Source organism: Aquarana catesbeiana, linkage group LG01, assembly GCF_042186555.1.
Source record: "Aquarana catesbeiana isolate 2022-GZ linkage group LG01, ASM4218655v1, whole genome shotgun sequence".
In the NCBI taxonomy this organism is placed as follows: Eukaryota; Metazoa; Chordata; class Amphibia; order Anura; family Ranidae; genus Aquarana; species Aquarana catesbeiana.
The window spans coordinates 490,317,046-490,333,821 of record NC_133324.1 but is presented as its reverse complement, the minus strand read 5'-3'; positions in this window follow the sequence as shown (position 1 = coordinate 490,333,821).

Below are 16,776 nucleotides of genomic sequence, written 5' to 3'. Positions count from 1 at the left end.
AACATTTAAAACGGCCGTTTTTGCGGGAACAGTGATTTTAATGATGCTTAAAGTAAAAAAAAAAAAAAAAAAATGAAATATTCCTTTAAATATCATACCTGGGGGGTGTCTATAGTATGCCTGTAAAGTGGCGCATGTTTCCCGTGCTTAGAACAGTCCCTGCACAAAATGTCATTTTTAAAGGAAAAAATGTCATTTAAAACTGCTTGCGGGTTTAATGTAATGTCAGGTCCTGGCAATATGGATCAGAATCAGTGAGACAAACGGCATGGGTACCCCCCAGTCCATTACCAGGCCCTTTGGGTCTTGTATGGATATTAAGGGGAACCCCGCACCCAAATTAAAAAAAGGAAAGATGTGGGGCCACCAGGCCCTGTATACTCTGAACAGCAGTATACAGGCGGTGCAAACAAGACAGGGACTGTAGGTTTGTTGTTAAGTAGAATCTGTTTGTAATTTTGAACTGGTACATTTTTAACGTGTTTAGCTCCAGCCAAAAAAATCTTTTTTAAGCTTTTTGGAAAATATAGGGAAGGGTTATCACCCCTGTGACATTTGTTTTGCTGTCTGTGCTCCTCTTCAGAAGATTTCACCTCACTTTTTGTCCCAATGACAAATGTTTTTTGAAAATGTGGGGTTTTTTGTAAAACAAGGATTGGTGATAAAGCATCAGTGGAAAGGAGAAATGTTTTTCCCATATTAACTCTTACAGGAGAGAATTTCCCTTCCTAGGGGTAGATTTCATCTCACTTCCTGTTGTCTCCTTCCGTTTGCAAGTAGGAGTCGTTTGTAAGTTGGATGTTTGAAAGTAGGGGCCTGCCCTATATACTCAGCAGAAATTTGGGCCTTAGGTGTTGTTGTGGCCACAACACTGTAAGCCCTCACAGGGCCCTGCTGTGAAATATTAGATCAAGAATTGTAATTACATGCCCCTGTTGAACAGGGGCAGAAAAATTGGGCCTTTGGTGGTGGTGGTGCTGGTGCCACAACACTGTAAGTCCTCACTCGCTCTTGGTGGGCACAGAAACGGGCCCTGCTGTGAAATATTAGATCAAGAATTGTAATTACATGCCCCTGTTAAGCAGGGGCTGAAAAATTGGTGGTGGTGGTGGTGCTGGTGCCACAACACTGTAAGTCCTCACTAGCTCTTGGTGGGCGCAGAAATGGGCCCTGCTGTGAAATATTAGATCAAGAATTGTAATTACATGCCCCTGTTGAACAAGGGAAGAATAATTGGGCCTTTGGTGGTGGTGGTGGTGGTGCTGGTGCCACAACACTGTAAGTCCTCATTCGCTCTTGGTGGGCACAGAAACGGGCCCTGCTGTGAAATATTAGATCAAGAATTGTAATTACATGCCCCTGTTGAACAGGGGCTGAAAAATTGGGCCTTAGGCACTGGTGCTGGTGCCACAACACTGCAACCCCTCACAGATACTCTAGTTGGAACACAGGAACGAGCCCTACTGCAAAGTATTGCATCAAAAATTGTAATTACATGCCCCTGTTAAACAGGGGCTGAAAAATTAGGCCTTAGGCACTGGTGCCACAACACTGCAACCCCTCACAGATACTCTAGTTGGAACGCAGGAACGAGCCCTGCTGCAAAGTATTGCATCAAAAATTGTAATTACACGCCCCTGTTAAACAGGGGCTGAAAAATTGGGCCTTAGGCACTGGTGACGGCGCCCAGAACCAAAAATGTTCTTACAAGCTATCAGCGTGATCATTGAGGAGGAAGAGGATAATTACTCAGGATAGTCACTCAGAATCAGCATAGGCAGTCTTTGAAGGGATCTGAGATTTCAAAAAAAATTATTCGGTTACATCAGCATCAGGTGCTTAGTAGCTGGTGGTGATCCAAGACTGATTCATTTTTATGAAGGTCAGTCGATCGACCGAGTCGGTGGACAGATGCACCCTGTGATCGGTTACAAAGCCTCCAGCAGCACTGAATGTGCGTTCCGAAAGAACGCTGGATGCAGGACAGGCCAGTAGCTCAATTGCATACTGTGCAAGCTCTGGCCAGTGATCCATCCTCAAGACCCAGTAACCCAGAGGATTTTCGGTGGGAAAGGTGTCCAAGTCTGATCTTGCCCCTAGGTATTCCTGCACCATGTAAAACAGACGCTGGCGATGGTTGCTGGAACCGATCATACCTTGGGGCTGCGGACTAAAAAATTGTCTGAACGCATCGGTCAGACGGCCACCTTCTCCACCGCTCCTTCTTTGACTGACCGAAGCCTCAGCAACACGTTGTCCAGAAACAGGAGTTTGTAACCTCCCAGTCTCTGAGAACGCGTTGCACAAACCTTTCTGCAAGGCCTCCCGAAGATGTTTCATCCTCTGCTCCCTCTGCGACGGCAAGATAAGGTCCGCAACCTTACTTTTGTAACGTGGATCAAGGAGGGTTGCCAGCCAGTATTGGTCCTTCTCCTTGATACCACGAATACGAGGATCCTTACGCAGGCTTTGCAGGATCAGGGAGGCCATGCAGTGTAGGTTTGCTGAGGCATTCGGTCCGGAGTCCTCTGGGTCACTAAGGATGACATAGTCCGCAGCCACCTCCTCCCAGCCACGTACAAGTCCATGTGTTTCTTGGGACTGATCCCTTAAAGACTGCTGCTGATGCTGAGTGCCAGGCTCCACCTCCATACTGACACAATCCTCCTCCTCCTCCTCTTCCTGTGTGATCGGCGGGCACGCAGGAACACTGTCTGGATAAAGGGGGCCTTGAGAGCTAAGGAAGTCCTCCTCTTCCTGCCTCTGTTCTGCCTCAAGTGCCCTGTCCATTATTCCACGCAGCGTGTGTTCCAACAGGTGGACAAGGGGGACAGTGTCACTGATGCATGCACTGTCACTGCTCACCATTCTCGTGGCCTCCTCAAATGGTGACAGGACAGTGCATGCATCCCAGATCATGGCCCACTGGCGTGGGGGAAAAAAAACAAGCTCCCCTGACCCTGTCCTGGTGCCATAGTCACACAGGTACTCATTGATGGCCCTTTGCTGTGTGTGCAGCCGTTGCAGCATGGCCAACGTTGAGTTCCACCTGGTGGGCATGTCACAGATTAGGCGGTTCTTGGGCAGGTTAAACTCCTTTTGGAGGTCCGCCAGCTGAACACTGGCATTATATGACCGGCGGAAATGCACACAGACTTTCCTGGCCTGCCTCAGGACATCCTGTAAGCCCGGGTACCTGCCCAAGAACCGCTGCACCACCAAGTTAAGGACATGAGCCAAACATGGCACATGGGTCATTTGTCCCTGTCGGAGGGCAGAGAGGAGGTTGGTGCCATTGTCGCAAACCACCATTCCTGCCTTAAGTTGGTGTGGCGTCAACCACCTCTGAACCTGCCCCTGCAGAGCTGACAGAACCTCTGCCCCAGTGTGGCTCCTGTCCCCCAAGCACACCAGCTCAAGCACCGCATGGCATCTTTTGGCCTGCGTACATGCGTAGCCCCTTGAACGCCTACGGAGCACCGCTGGTTCCGAGGACAAAGCACAGGAAGAGGCCATGGAGGAAGAAGAAGAGGAGGCGGTGGAGGAGAGAGGTGTGTCACAATCATTAGTAGTGGCATTTTGGAGGCTTGGTGGCGGAACAACCTCCAACACTACTGCACCTTGTCCTGCATCCTTCCCAGCTGCCAGCAGAGTCACCCAATGCGCCGTGAAACTTAGGTAACGTCCCTGTCCATGCCTGCTGGACCATGAGTCAGCAGTAATATGCACCTTACCGCTGACCGCCCTGTCCAGCGAGGCATGGATATTGCCTTCCACATGCCGGTAGAGAGCCGGAATCGCCTTCCGTGAGAAAAAGTGTCGTTTGGGTACCTGTCACTGAGGAACCGCACATTCCACAAACTCACGGAAGGGGGCAGAGTCTACCAACTGAAAAGGCAGCAGTTGAAGTGCTAGCAATTTTGCCAAGCTAGCATTCAACCGCTGGGCATGTGGATGGCTGGGAGCAAACTTCTTTCGGCGGTGCAGCAGCTGGGGCAGGGAAATTTGCCTGGTACAATCTGACGTCGGTGTACCAAAAGCAGATTGCCCACAAGTATTTGGCTGTGACACACCTAATTCTACACCTTCATTCCTCTCAGTGCAGGTCTCAGAGAGGACTGAAGGTATAGTGGGGTTGGAGATCTCCGCTGATGAGGAGCAAGGAGAGGTCCTCTTTGTTCTTTGGTGTGGGTCTTTTAGATACGCTTGCCAATGAACTGCATGGCAGGTCAACATTTGTCTGGTCAAGCATGTGGTACCCAAGTGAGAGATGTTTTGGCCACGCGAGATACGCTTGAGACATATGTTGCAAATAGCAGCGGTGCGATCTGATGCACTCGTCTCTAAAAAGGCCCACACCAAAGAACTTTTTGAATAACGCGCAGAGACTGCAGCGCCCTGTACATGCGGAGCTTTGGGATGCGATGCAGTCAGTGTGCTGCCCTTAGGCTGGCCCCTGGAGGGCATCCTGCCTCGTTGGTGATGTGCCGCCTTCTCCTCCTCTCTCCTATCAGGCACCCACGTTGAGTCAGTGACCTCATCATCCCCTCCCTCCTCATCACTGGAGCAAACCTGGCAGTATGCTGCAGCAGGGGGAGCATGACTGCCAGATTGCTGTCCTTCTTGGGCACCCCCTCTCTCCGTGCTCAAGTTACTGCCTTCATCTAGCTCAGTATCATCATCAGAGCCTTCCAAACGCTGGGCATCCTCCTGGAGCATGTACCCAACACTGTGGTCAAACAGTTCGAGGGTATCCTCAGGAGGACATGGTGGGGCTAGGGAAGGAGTCACTGATGACATTGAGCCGAGGGAAGAGGCCGCTGCTTTGCCAGACAAAGTACCCTGATCATGGGTGAGAGAGGATGAGGAGGATGAGGACGGCTTGGTCATCCACTCGACCAAGTCTTCCGCATGTTGCGGCTCAACACGGCCAGCTGCCAAAAAAAAGGCCAAGCGTGTCCCACAGCCACGTGCTGATGAGGATGCACCGTCTCCACGACCAGCACTAGACACAGAGCCTGCTTGCCCTCTTTGGCTTGTGACAGTCTGCCTCTCCTTGTTGGTCTTCCAGACATACTAATGGCCTGTAGCAGCCCTAGGCTGGGATATATATATATATATATATATATATATATATATATATATATATATATACTGATACTGCAGCTAGCAAAATCAACCTGTAGTATGAGAACACCACCAACCTTCTACAGGTAGCTTTAGCTGAACACTGTGCAGAGCTCGCAAAAAACGAACGTGCAGCTTATTTAGCTGCCTGCGGTAGTGATAGGATCAGGAAAACACCACCAACCTTCTACAGGTAGCTTTAGGTGAACACTGTACAGAGCTCGCAAAAAAATAACTTGTAGGTTTAGCTGAACACTGTGAGGAGGACGAACTACACTAACTTGTAGTTTTAGCTGAACACTGTGAGCAGGACGCACTACACTAAGTTGTAGCTTTAGATGAACACTGTGCAGAGGTCTCACTACACTAACTTGTAGTTTTAGCTGAACACTGTGAGCAGGACGCACTACACTAACTTGTAGCTTTAGCTGAACACTGTGCAGAGGTCTCACTACACTAACTTGTAGTTTTAGCTGAACACTGTGAGCAGGACGCACTACACTAACTTGTAGCTTTAGCTGAACACTGTGCAGAGGTCTCACTACACTAACTTGTAGCTTTAGCTGAACACTGTGCAGAGGTCTCACTACACTAACTTGTAGTTTTAGCTGAACACTGTGAGCAGGACGCACTACACTAGCTTGTAGCTTTAGATGAACACTGTGCAGAGGTCTCACTACACTAACTTGTAGTTTTAGCTGAACACTGTGAGCAGGACGCACTACACTAACTTGTAGCTTTAGCTGAACACTGTGCAGAGGTCTCACTACACTAACTTGTAGTTTTAGCTGAACACAGTGAGCAGGACACACTACACTAACTTGTAGCTTTAGCTGAACACTGTGCAGAGGTCTCACTACACTAACTTGTAGTTTTAGCTGAACACTGTGAGCAGGACGCACTTCACTAACTTGTAGCTTTAGATGAACGCTGTGCAGAGGTCTCACTACACTAACTTGTAGTTTTAGCTGAACACTGTGAGCAGGACGCACTACACTAACTGTAAATAGTCTAGCTGCCTGACTGTGGTACTAATAGGATCAAAAGAACACCAGCAATTTTCTTCAGGTAGCTGTAAATACTGTAACAAGACAAGCCTGCCTGTCAGTAGGAAGATAACAGGAACGGATCTAGCTAAACTGAATACAGTGTGTATATATATATATATATGCAACACCTGGGATGCATATATATACACAACACACTGTAAGTGCAGCTAACTCACTGACTGTCCTGCCTAATCTAGCTAACTAAAATGAAATGACACTGTCTCTCTGTCTATCTCTCAGCACGCCGGAACACACTACACAGGGCCGCCGTGCAGGCGGCCTTATATAGTGTGGGGCGTGTTCTAAACCTCCTGAGCCATAATTGGCCAAAGCCACCCTGGCTTTGGCCAATTACAGCTCTCTCTACCGACGGCGCTGTGATTGGCCAAGCATGCGGGTCATAGTGCATGCTTGGCCAATCATCAGCCAGCAATGCACTGCGATCCCGCAGTGAATTATGGGCCGTGACACGCCACACGAATTTGGCGTGAACGGCCCATAATGTTTGCAATTCGGCGAACGATCGAACAGCCTATGTTCGAGTCGAACATGGGTTCGACTCGAACACGAAGCTCATCCCTACTCTTCACCATGAGATAATCCAATTACTCACCTAAGTTATTTCCTCACCTAAGTTTCTGCTGGTTATTGGATATCCTTGGTTACAGAGGCACAACCCTTCTTTTGATTGGCTCCGTGCTGAGGTTCTCTCTTGGTCGCCATAATGCTGTAAGACATGCTTCCAGAAGGTAGCCAAGGCCCTGTGTTCCTCTTCACTCTCCTCCCTGACGGAAGAGTACCGTGATTTTAGAAATGTCTTTGACAAAGGTCAAGCCGGTATTTTGCATCCACATCGGTCGTATGATTGCGCAATTGACCTTCAACCTGGTGCCATACCCCCTCGTGGCCGTGTTTACCCTTTGTCGGTCTTGGAGGATAAGGCCATGGAGGAGTATGTTGCACTTTCTCAAGGTTTCATCCGCAAATCCTTGTCTCCTGCTGGTGCTGGTTTCTTCTTTGTGAAGAAGAAGAGTGGTGAACTGAGACCTTGTATCGATTATAGGGGTATCAATCGTTTCACGATTAAGATTGCCTATCCGATTCTGTTGATTACAGAGTTATTTGACCGCCTCAAGGGAGCCACGTTTTTCACAAACCTTGATTTGAAAGGGGCATCCTCTTGTGAGGATTAAGGAGGGCAACGAGTGAAAAAACTGCGTTTAATACCAGAACAGGCCATTATGAGTACCTTGTAATACCTTTTGGCCTTTGTAGTGCCCCAGTTTGTCAGTCAGTCTGATTTATGGTTTCTGACAGAGTGAAAGAAAAGTTTTTCTGTTATCATTCATATTCTCTGAAAAATGGCCAAGTAATCATAAATTCTGCCAGGGTATGTAAACTTACGAGCACAACTGTATATATCACACACTATATTAACCAAAGTATTAGGACACCTGCCTTTGCACGCACATGAACTTTAATGCCATCCCAGTCTTAGTCCGTAGGGTTCAATATTGAGTTGGCCTACCATTTGCAGCTATAACAGCTTCAACTTTTCTGGGAAGGCTGTCCACAAGGTTTAGGAGTGTAACAATGGGAATGTTTGACCAAACTTGCTCATCCATGTCCTTTATGGACCTTGCTTAGTGCACTGGTCCAAATCATTTGGTGCGGGGTTGTTTTGCAGGGTTTGGGCTTAGCCTCTTAGTTCCAGTGAAGGTGACTCTTAATGTGTCAACATACCAAGACATTTTAGACAATTTCATGCTCCCAACTTTGTGGGAACAGTTTGGGGATGGCCCCTTCCTGTTCCAACATGACTGCGCACCAGTGCACAACCCAAGATCCAAAAAGACATGTATGAGCAAGTTTGGGGCGGAGGAAATTGACTGGCCTGCACAGAGTCCTGACCTCAACATGAGAGAATACCTTTGGGATGAATTAGAGCAGAGACTGTGAACCAGGTCAGTTTTTCTTTTTTAATAAATCTGCAAAAATGTCAACAATTCTGTGTTTTTCTGTCAATATGGGGTGCTGTGTGTACATTAATAAGGAAAAAAATTAATGTAAATGATTTTAGCAAATGGCTGCAATATAACAAAGAGTGAAAAATTTAAGGGGGTCTGAATACTTTCCGTCCCCACTGTATAAATATTTACAGGTTTATAGCCTGGCCACAGGTTCACTTTCAAAAATTTTTTTTTAAAGTCTTCCTCTTTTCATCATTTCATCGTTGGAAAAGAAAAAGAAAGGTTGAGTCCCAGGCGCTAATCTCAGGAAAAAAACACACAATGCAATACATGTGCAGCTGAAATGTGCTGCTATCTAATGGCAAAGGGTCAGATGCTGCAATACTGAAGACAAAAAGGGTTGACAGGGCTCAGGAACTGAGCTGGAATTGATGTGCAATGGCTGCAATGAGCCACATGTATACTCAAAAATGTTGCTGGCAATTTAATCCAAAGAATAAAACAGTACAAATTTGAATGACAACATTACCACAAGGCTGTAAGGCTGGATCAGGCACCGATGGATCACTAGGACTGACCGGAACAACCAACCAAGGAACAACAACCATGGAAAGCCACAAGGACACGCCAGCTGCAGTGTGTGGTGTGTAGAGCCCGACCCGCTTAATAAGCTCACTATAAAAGGTGGGGTGGGGGAGAGAGAGGGAACATGACAGCCATGGTTTCAGTGTTATGTAAGCTATTATAGGGAAAGGATAGGGAAAGCTGACAATCTCCATGTGGAGAGTTAAAAGTGGCAGTAAATTCCCATCTCTGACTTTTACCTATAGGTAAGCTGCTAATAAGGCTTACCAATAGGTACTGTAAATATCTCCTAAACATGCACCATTTAGGAGATATTTTCTGTAGATGCAGCGAGTCGACGAACCAGCAAGTAAGACGGTTAAAGATGGAAGCCCTGTCAACAGTGACAGCTCGCCGCTGGAAGGGCTACGTTCTAAGGTAAGTTTCACATAATGTGCTAGTATGCAATGTATACTAGCACATTATAACTTTGCCTTGCAGATTAAAAAAAAAAAAAAAAAATCTCCGGCAGTTTACTACCGCTTTAAAGTCAGTTAAGAAACTTTATTTATATTTTCCCTGCTAGTTCTTTTGTTTCAGAGATTTTTCATTTATTTGTGGGCAATTTTTATATTACGCTGATAAGACCCTTATTTTAGATTTAAACTCCTTTTTCTTTTTTTTAAACAAAGGAATCCCTTAACAAAAAAGATACATTTTGAGGTTTTTATTTATTTGGGGTATATTGATTTTATTGTATGTTGATAAGGCCTTTTTTTTTTTTTTTTGCGGAAAAGCTTCCCTTTACGAAAGTTGTCTTTTGTTTTAGGGGTGGTATTTTGGGGTTTAGCATACACTGAGTGGGCCTGTAATCCCTAATTAAAAATGATCCTGCTGTTGGTTAATTTTACACTGCTGTATAAAAACTCTAGATTGTGCTCCTTGTCTCTAGTAAATTTGGGCTTAGCCTTGCACATTAAAACTGTACTGATGCCTAAATGTAGTAGAATATGGCTAGTGGCAGGACAATTTTTAGCAACAGTGAGAACATGGATACATACCTCCCAACATTTTGAGATAGGAATGAGGGACACCTACTAGCAAATGTATGTCGGCATAGGACATGCCCCCTGCCACACCCCCTTAAAGGAGAATTAACCCCAAAAAAACATTAATTAAAGTGCTTTTTTTTACCACTACTATTCCTTCATATTGGCTTTTAAAATGTACAAATGCAGAAATGCAGCAAAAATGGATGAAAGGTTTAGCACTGGGAAAAACTTTTTGAAAGATAAAAAGTGCATTTTATATACAACTATATAGATCAGACCAAAATGAGGGACAAATGAGGAGGAATGAGGGACAGGGGGACATTGCTCTAAATCAGGGACAGTCCCTTGAAATCAGGGATAGTTGGGAGGCGTGTGGATAGCCTTGGTAAACTGCTGAATAATTTTTGCCAGTCAAAGAAGGCCTGTTACTGTTGATTAAAAAGCAAGTGTCAACACTAATTTTACCTAAAAAATGTTTTCGTTTTTTTTCTAACTGAAATGAATCAGGTTTAGGGTGCTGCTGCTATATATAAGCCAAACTAATTGTAAAACAAAATAATCAATTCCACAGTGAAATATGCACTGCAAGTGTGTGCTGTCACTGAGACTGTCCGTAAAAATCATACAATGCATACAGTTGTAAGGCATCACTCAAACATGTTATTAAAAAAATATTTGAGTATTTTAAAACTCCAGGAAAGGCCCCTTCTCCCACTGTTATGACAGTAGTTTGCAGGGCTTTTTTTCTCAGAGAATAGGTGCTGGAACTCCCGCTTTTTGACTCACCCCTCACTCCGCCCATACCCACCTCTAAACACTGTTGCTTGGTTCCATCACCTACCCACCTCCCAGTACCGCCCTTTTAGAGAATACAGACCCAAGTATAATTTTGTGGTTATGGAATTTGTATGGAATTTGTTAATGATGAAAGAAAAGCAGTAAAATAGATCCTCTGCAGCTAGCGACAATAGACACCCCCAACAACAATGGACCACCCACAACAAAATATCCACTCAGCAACAATAGACGCCCTGCAGCAACAACAGAGCTCTCTGCAGCCAGCATCAATAGACCCTCCAGCAGCCAGCAACAATGAACCCCCTTCCCAACAGTAGATTCCTCCCAGTAACAATTGACCCCCCAGCAACATAAGCCCCACCTTCAGCAACAATAGGTACCCCCACCATCAACAATAGACCATCTTGATAAATATATAATCTCCAATGACAATTGATCAGTCAGCATCAATAGACTTTCCAGCGCACCCCAGCACCCCATTACATACTGTGTTGGAGGTGCTGGAACTGCGTTCCCCCACGTTCCTGCTGAAAAAAAACCCTGGTAGTTTGTCTATTAGCCCTAAAAATGGTCAACATTTACTAACAGGATTTGCCTCCCATAGACTTTATTGGGATTCTCTGCTAAGTCCAGGATCACTGAACCCGGGCAATTTTGCAAACCCTAGTCATAATCTTCTCTGTGACTGTTGTTTCTCCCCACAAAATCATGCTAAGAGACCAGAGGAGTGAAATATGTATATATTTGTTCGCGTGTTTAAAAGTGTTTTGTAAATGTAATAAACATAATCTCAGACTAAATGCTTTGAAATTCAGTTATGATATTCTTTATATTTTCTTAGAATAAAATGTCATTCACAGTGATGAATTACATAGCATTAACTTTTATTCCATAATCAAAAGGTGAGATTTGTCTCCCAGGCACAAGGTTTAAAGGTTAGCTGAATGCCATATTAATTTTGTTCACTTTAGATAAATAAATATGGATTTTTACAGTGTTTCAAAACTCCAAGCAAACAGCTAAATATAGGCTTTAAATATATATATAAATATGTTAATTGTCTGCTCTGACAAACGCGTTCCAATTCTCCAATTCCAGTCTTGTGTCTTTAGCATCTGTGATAGAACAGCAAGGCTGGGGCCTAGGCTGGTGACTCCACTTTTATCCACTGTGCTTTAGCAATCTTGGCCAAGAACCAGGCCCCTGATTGGACTATAAAAGAGCAGCACTTACAGTATATAAGGTTGTGAATCTGCTTCATTTTTTATTCATGCCTGTCATCAACCTTTCTGTGTTGGGTTGACAACACTGTACAGTACAATAAAGCCTGATTTGGTGACACTGCTAACTCCTTCCTTTTCCCAATTTGGATCATGCTAACAAGGCAATTGGGGGAAGCTAGTATATGTAAAGACTAATCTAAAAAAGTAGCTGTAAATGCACCTCCATCCTCTGGAAAGCACTACCCCAATTTGTCCGGTTATCTCCTACTGTGTCCACTTTTAGGTGATCCCTGAAAACTCATCATAGGGAGGCCTATCCTGCCTTCAGCTAACAACCAAATATTTTACTTCCCTCATCAGTTCATCCCTCAAAATCTGTATCTTTCGTTTCACCAGCCCCTCCCTCTTGGATTGTAAGCTCGCAGGAGCAGGGCCCTCCTAACCCTCTTGTTTTGAATTGTACTGTTGGTGTATTGTCTCCCTTTTATATTGTAAAGCGTAGGGATGAGCCGAACACCCCCCGGTTCGGTTTGCACCAGAACCTGCGAACGGACCGAAAATTTCCACGAATGTTAGAACCCCATTGATGTCTATGGGACTCGAAAGTTCGAAATCAAAAGTGCTCATTTTAAAGGCTAATTTGCTTGGTATTGTCCTAAAAAGGGTTTGGGGACCCGGGTCCTGCCCCAGGGGACATGTATCAATGCAAAAAAAACTTTTAAAAATGGCCGTTTTTTCGGGAGCAGTGATTTTAATGATGCATAAAGTAAAAAAAAAAAAAGTGAAATATTCCTTTAAATATCATACCTGGGGGGTGTCTATAGTATGCGTGTAAAGTGGCGCGTGTTTCCCGTGCTTAGAACAGTCCCTGCACAAAATGTCATTTTTAAAGGAAAAAAAGTCATTTAAAACTGCTTACGGCTTTAATGTAATGTCGGGTCCTGGCAATATGGATGAAAATCAGTGAGACAAATGGCATGGGTACCCCCTAGTCCATTACCAGGCCCTTTGGGTCTTGTATGGATATTAAGGGGAACCCCGCACCCAAATGAAAAAAGGAAACTGCAGTATACAGGCTCTGTACTCCGAACAGCAGTATACAGGCGGTGCAAACAAGACAGGGACTGTAGGTTTGTTGTTAAGTAGAATCTGTTTGTAATTTTGAACTGGTACATTTTTAACGTGTTTAGCTCCAGCCAAAAAATCTATTTTAAGCTTTTTGGAAAACATAGGGAAGGGTTATCACCCCTGTGACATTTGTTTTGCTGTCTGTGCTCCTCTTCAGAAGATTTCACCTCACTTTTTGTTCCAATGACAAATGTTTTTTGAAAATTTGGGTTTTTTGTGAAACAAGGATTGGTGATAAAGCATCAGTGGAAAGGAGAAATGTTTTTCCCATATTAACTCTTACAGGAGAGAATTTCCCTTCCTAGGGGTAGATTTCATCTCACTTCCTGTTGTCTCCTTCCGTTTGCAAGTAGGAGTCGTTTGTAAATTGGATGTTTGAAAGTAGGGGCCTGCCCTATATACTTTGCCACAACACTGTAAGCCCTCACAGGGCCCTGCTGTGAAATATTAGATCAAGAATTGTAATTACATGCCCCTGTTGAACAGGGGCAGAAAAATCGGGCCTTTGGTGGTGGTGGTGGTGCTGGTGCCACAACACTGTAAGTCCTCACTCGCTCTTGGTGGGCGCAGAAACGGGCCCTGCTGTGAAATATTAGATCAAGAATTGTAATTACATGCCCCTGTTGAACAGGGGCTGAAAAATTGGGCCTAAGGCACTGGTGCTGGTGCCACAACACTGCAACCCCTCACAGATACTCTAGTTGGAACGCAGGAACGAGCTCTGCTGCAAAGTATTGCCTCAAAAATTGTAATTACACGTCCCTGTTAAACGGGCTGAAAAATTGGGCCTTAGGCACAGGTGCTGGTGCCACAACACTGCAACCCCTCACAGATACTCTAGTTGGAACGCAGAAATGAGCCCTGCTGCAAAGTATTGCATCAAAAATTGTAATTACACGCCCCTGATAAACAGGGGCAGAAAAATTGGGCCTGGGGCGCCGCCACTGGTGGCGGCGCCCAGAACCAAAAATGTTCTTACAAGCTATAAGCGTGATCATTGAGGAGGAAGAGGATAATAAATCAGGATAGTCACTCAGCATCAGCATAGGCAGTCTTTGATGGGATCTGAGATTTCAAAAAAAATTATTCGGTTACATCAGCATCAGGTGCTTGGTAGCTGGTGGTGATCCAAGACTGATTCATTTTTATGAAGGTCAGTCGATCGACCGAGTCGGTGGACAGACGCACCCTGTGATCGGTTACAAAGCCTCCAGCAGCACTGAATGTGCGTTCCGAAAGAACGCTGGATACAGGACGAGCCAGTAGCTCAATTGCATACTGTGCAAGCTCTGGCCAGTGATCCATCCTCAAGACCTAGTAACCCAGAGGATTTTCGGTGGGAAAGGTGTCCAAGTCAGATCTTGCCCCTAGGTATTCCTGCACCATGTAAAACAGACGCTGGCGATGGTTGCTGGAACCGATCATACTTTGGGGCTGCGGACTAAAAAATTGTCTGAACACATCGGTCAGACGACCACCTTCTCCACCGCTCCTTATTTGATTGACCGAAGCCTCAGCAACACGTTGTCCAGAAACAGGAGTTTGTAACCTCCCAGTCTCTGGGAACGCGTTGCACAGACCTTTCTGCAAGGCCTCCTGAAGATTTTTCATCCTCTGCTCCCTCTGCGATGGCAAGATAAGGTCCACAACCTTACCCTTGTAACGTGGATCAAGGAGGGTTGCTAGCCAGTATTGGTCCTTCTCCTTGATACCACGAATACGAGGATCCTTACGCAGGCTTTGCAGGATCAGGGAGGCCATGCAGCGTAGGTTTGCTGAGGCATTTAGTCCAGAGTCCTCTGGGTCACTAAGGACAACTTGGACCGCAGCCACCTCCTCCCAGCCACGTACAAGTCCATGTGTTTCTTGGGACTGATCCCTTAAAGACTGCTGCTGATGCTGAGTGCCAGGCTCCACCTCCATACTGACACAATCCTCCTCCTCGTCCTCTTCTGTGTGATCGGCGGGCACGCAGGAACACTGTCTGGATAAAGGGGGCCTTGAGAGCTAAGGAAGTCCTCCTCTTCCTGCCTCTGTTCTGCCTCAAGTGCCCTGTCCATTATTCCACGCAGCGTGTGCTCCAACAGGTGGACAAGGGGGACAGTGTCACTGATACATGCACTGTCACTGCTCACCATCCTCGTGGCCTCCATAAATGCTGACAGAACAGTGCATGCATCCCTGATCATGGCCCACTGGCATGGGGAAAAAAAACAAGCTCCCCTGACCCTGTCCTGGTGCCATAGTTGCACAGGTACTCATTGATGGCCCTCTGCTGCATGTGCAGCTGCTGCAGCATGGCCAACGTTGAGTTCCACCTGGTGGGCATGTCATAGATTAGGTGGTTCTTGGGCAGGTTAAACTCCTTTTGGAAATCTGCCAGCCGAGCACTGGCATTATATGACCGGTGGAAATGCACACAGACTTTCCTGGCCTGCCTCAGGACATCCTGTAAGCCCGGGTACCTGCCCAAGAACCGCTGCACCACCAAGTTAAAGACGTGAGCCAAACAGGGCACATGGGTCATTTGTCCCTGTCGGAGAGGGCAGAGAGAAGGTTGGTGCCATTGTTGCAAACCACCATTCCTGCCTTAAGTTGGCGTGGCATCAACCACCATTGAACCTGCCCCTGCAGAGCTGACAGAACCTCTGCCCCAGTGTGGCTCCTGTCCCCCAAGCACACCAGCTCAAGCACCGCATGGCATCATTTGGCCTGCATACTTGCGTAGCCCCTTGAATGGCTACGGAGCACCGCTGGTTCCGAGGACAAAGCACAGGAAGAGGCCATGGAGGAAGAAGAAGAGGAGGGGTGGAGGAGAGAGGTGTGTCACAATCATTAGTAGTGGCATTTTTGAGGCGTGGTGGCGGAACAACCTCCAACACTACTGCACCCTGTTCTGCATCCTTACCAGCTGCCAGCAGAGTCACCCAATGTGCGGTGAAACTTAGGTAACATCACTGTCCATGCCTGCTGGACCATGAGTCAGTGGTAATATGCACCTTACCACTGACCATCCTGTCCAATGAGGCCAAGACATTGCCTTCCACATGCCGGTAGAGAGCCGAAATCACCTTCCGTGAGAAAAAGTGGCGTTTGGGTACCTGCCACTGAGGAACCGCACATTCCACAAACTCACGGAAGGGGGCAGAGTCTACCAACTGAAAAGGCAGCAGAAGTGCTGGCAATTTTGCCAAGCTAGCATTCAAAAGCTGGGCATGTGGATGGCTCGGAGCGAACTTATTTTGGCTGTGCAGCAGCTGGGGCAGGGAAATTTGCCTGGTACAATCTGACATCGGTGTACTGAAAGCAGATTGCCCACAAGCACTTGGCTGTGACACACCTAATTCTACACCTTCATTCCTCTCAGTGCAGGTCTCAGAGAGGACTGAAGGTATAGTGGGGTTGGAGATCTCAGCTGATGAGGAGCAAGGAGAGGTCCTCTTTGTTGTTTGATGTGGGTCTTTTAGATACGCTTGCCAACAAACTGCATGGCAGGTCAACATATGTCTGGTCAAGCATGTGGTGCCCAAGCGGGAGATGTTTTGGCCACGCGAGATACGCTTGAGACATATGTTGCAAATAGCAGCGGTGCGATCTGATGCACTCGTCTCAAAAAAGGCTCACACCAAAGAACTTTTGGAATAACGCGCAGAGACAGCAGCGCCCTGCACATGCGGAGCTTTGGGGTGTAATGCAGTCAGTGTGCTGCCCTTAGGCTGGCCCCTGGAGGGCAGCCTGCCTCGTTGGTGATGTGCCTCCTCCTCCTCCTCCTCTCTCCTATCAGGCACCCACGTTGAGTCAGTGACCTCATCATCCCCTCCCTCCTCATCACTGGAGCAAACCTGGCAGTATGCTGCAGCAGGGG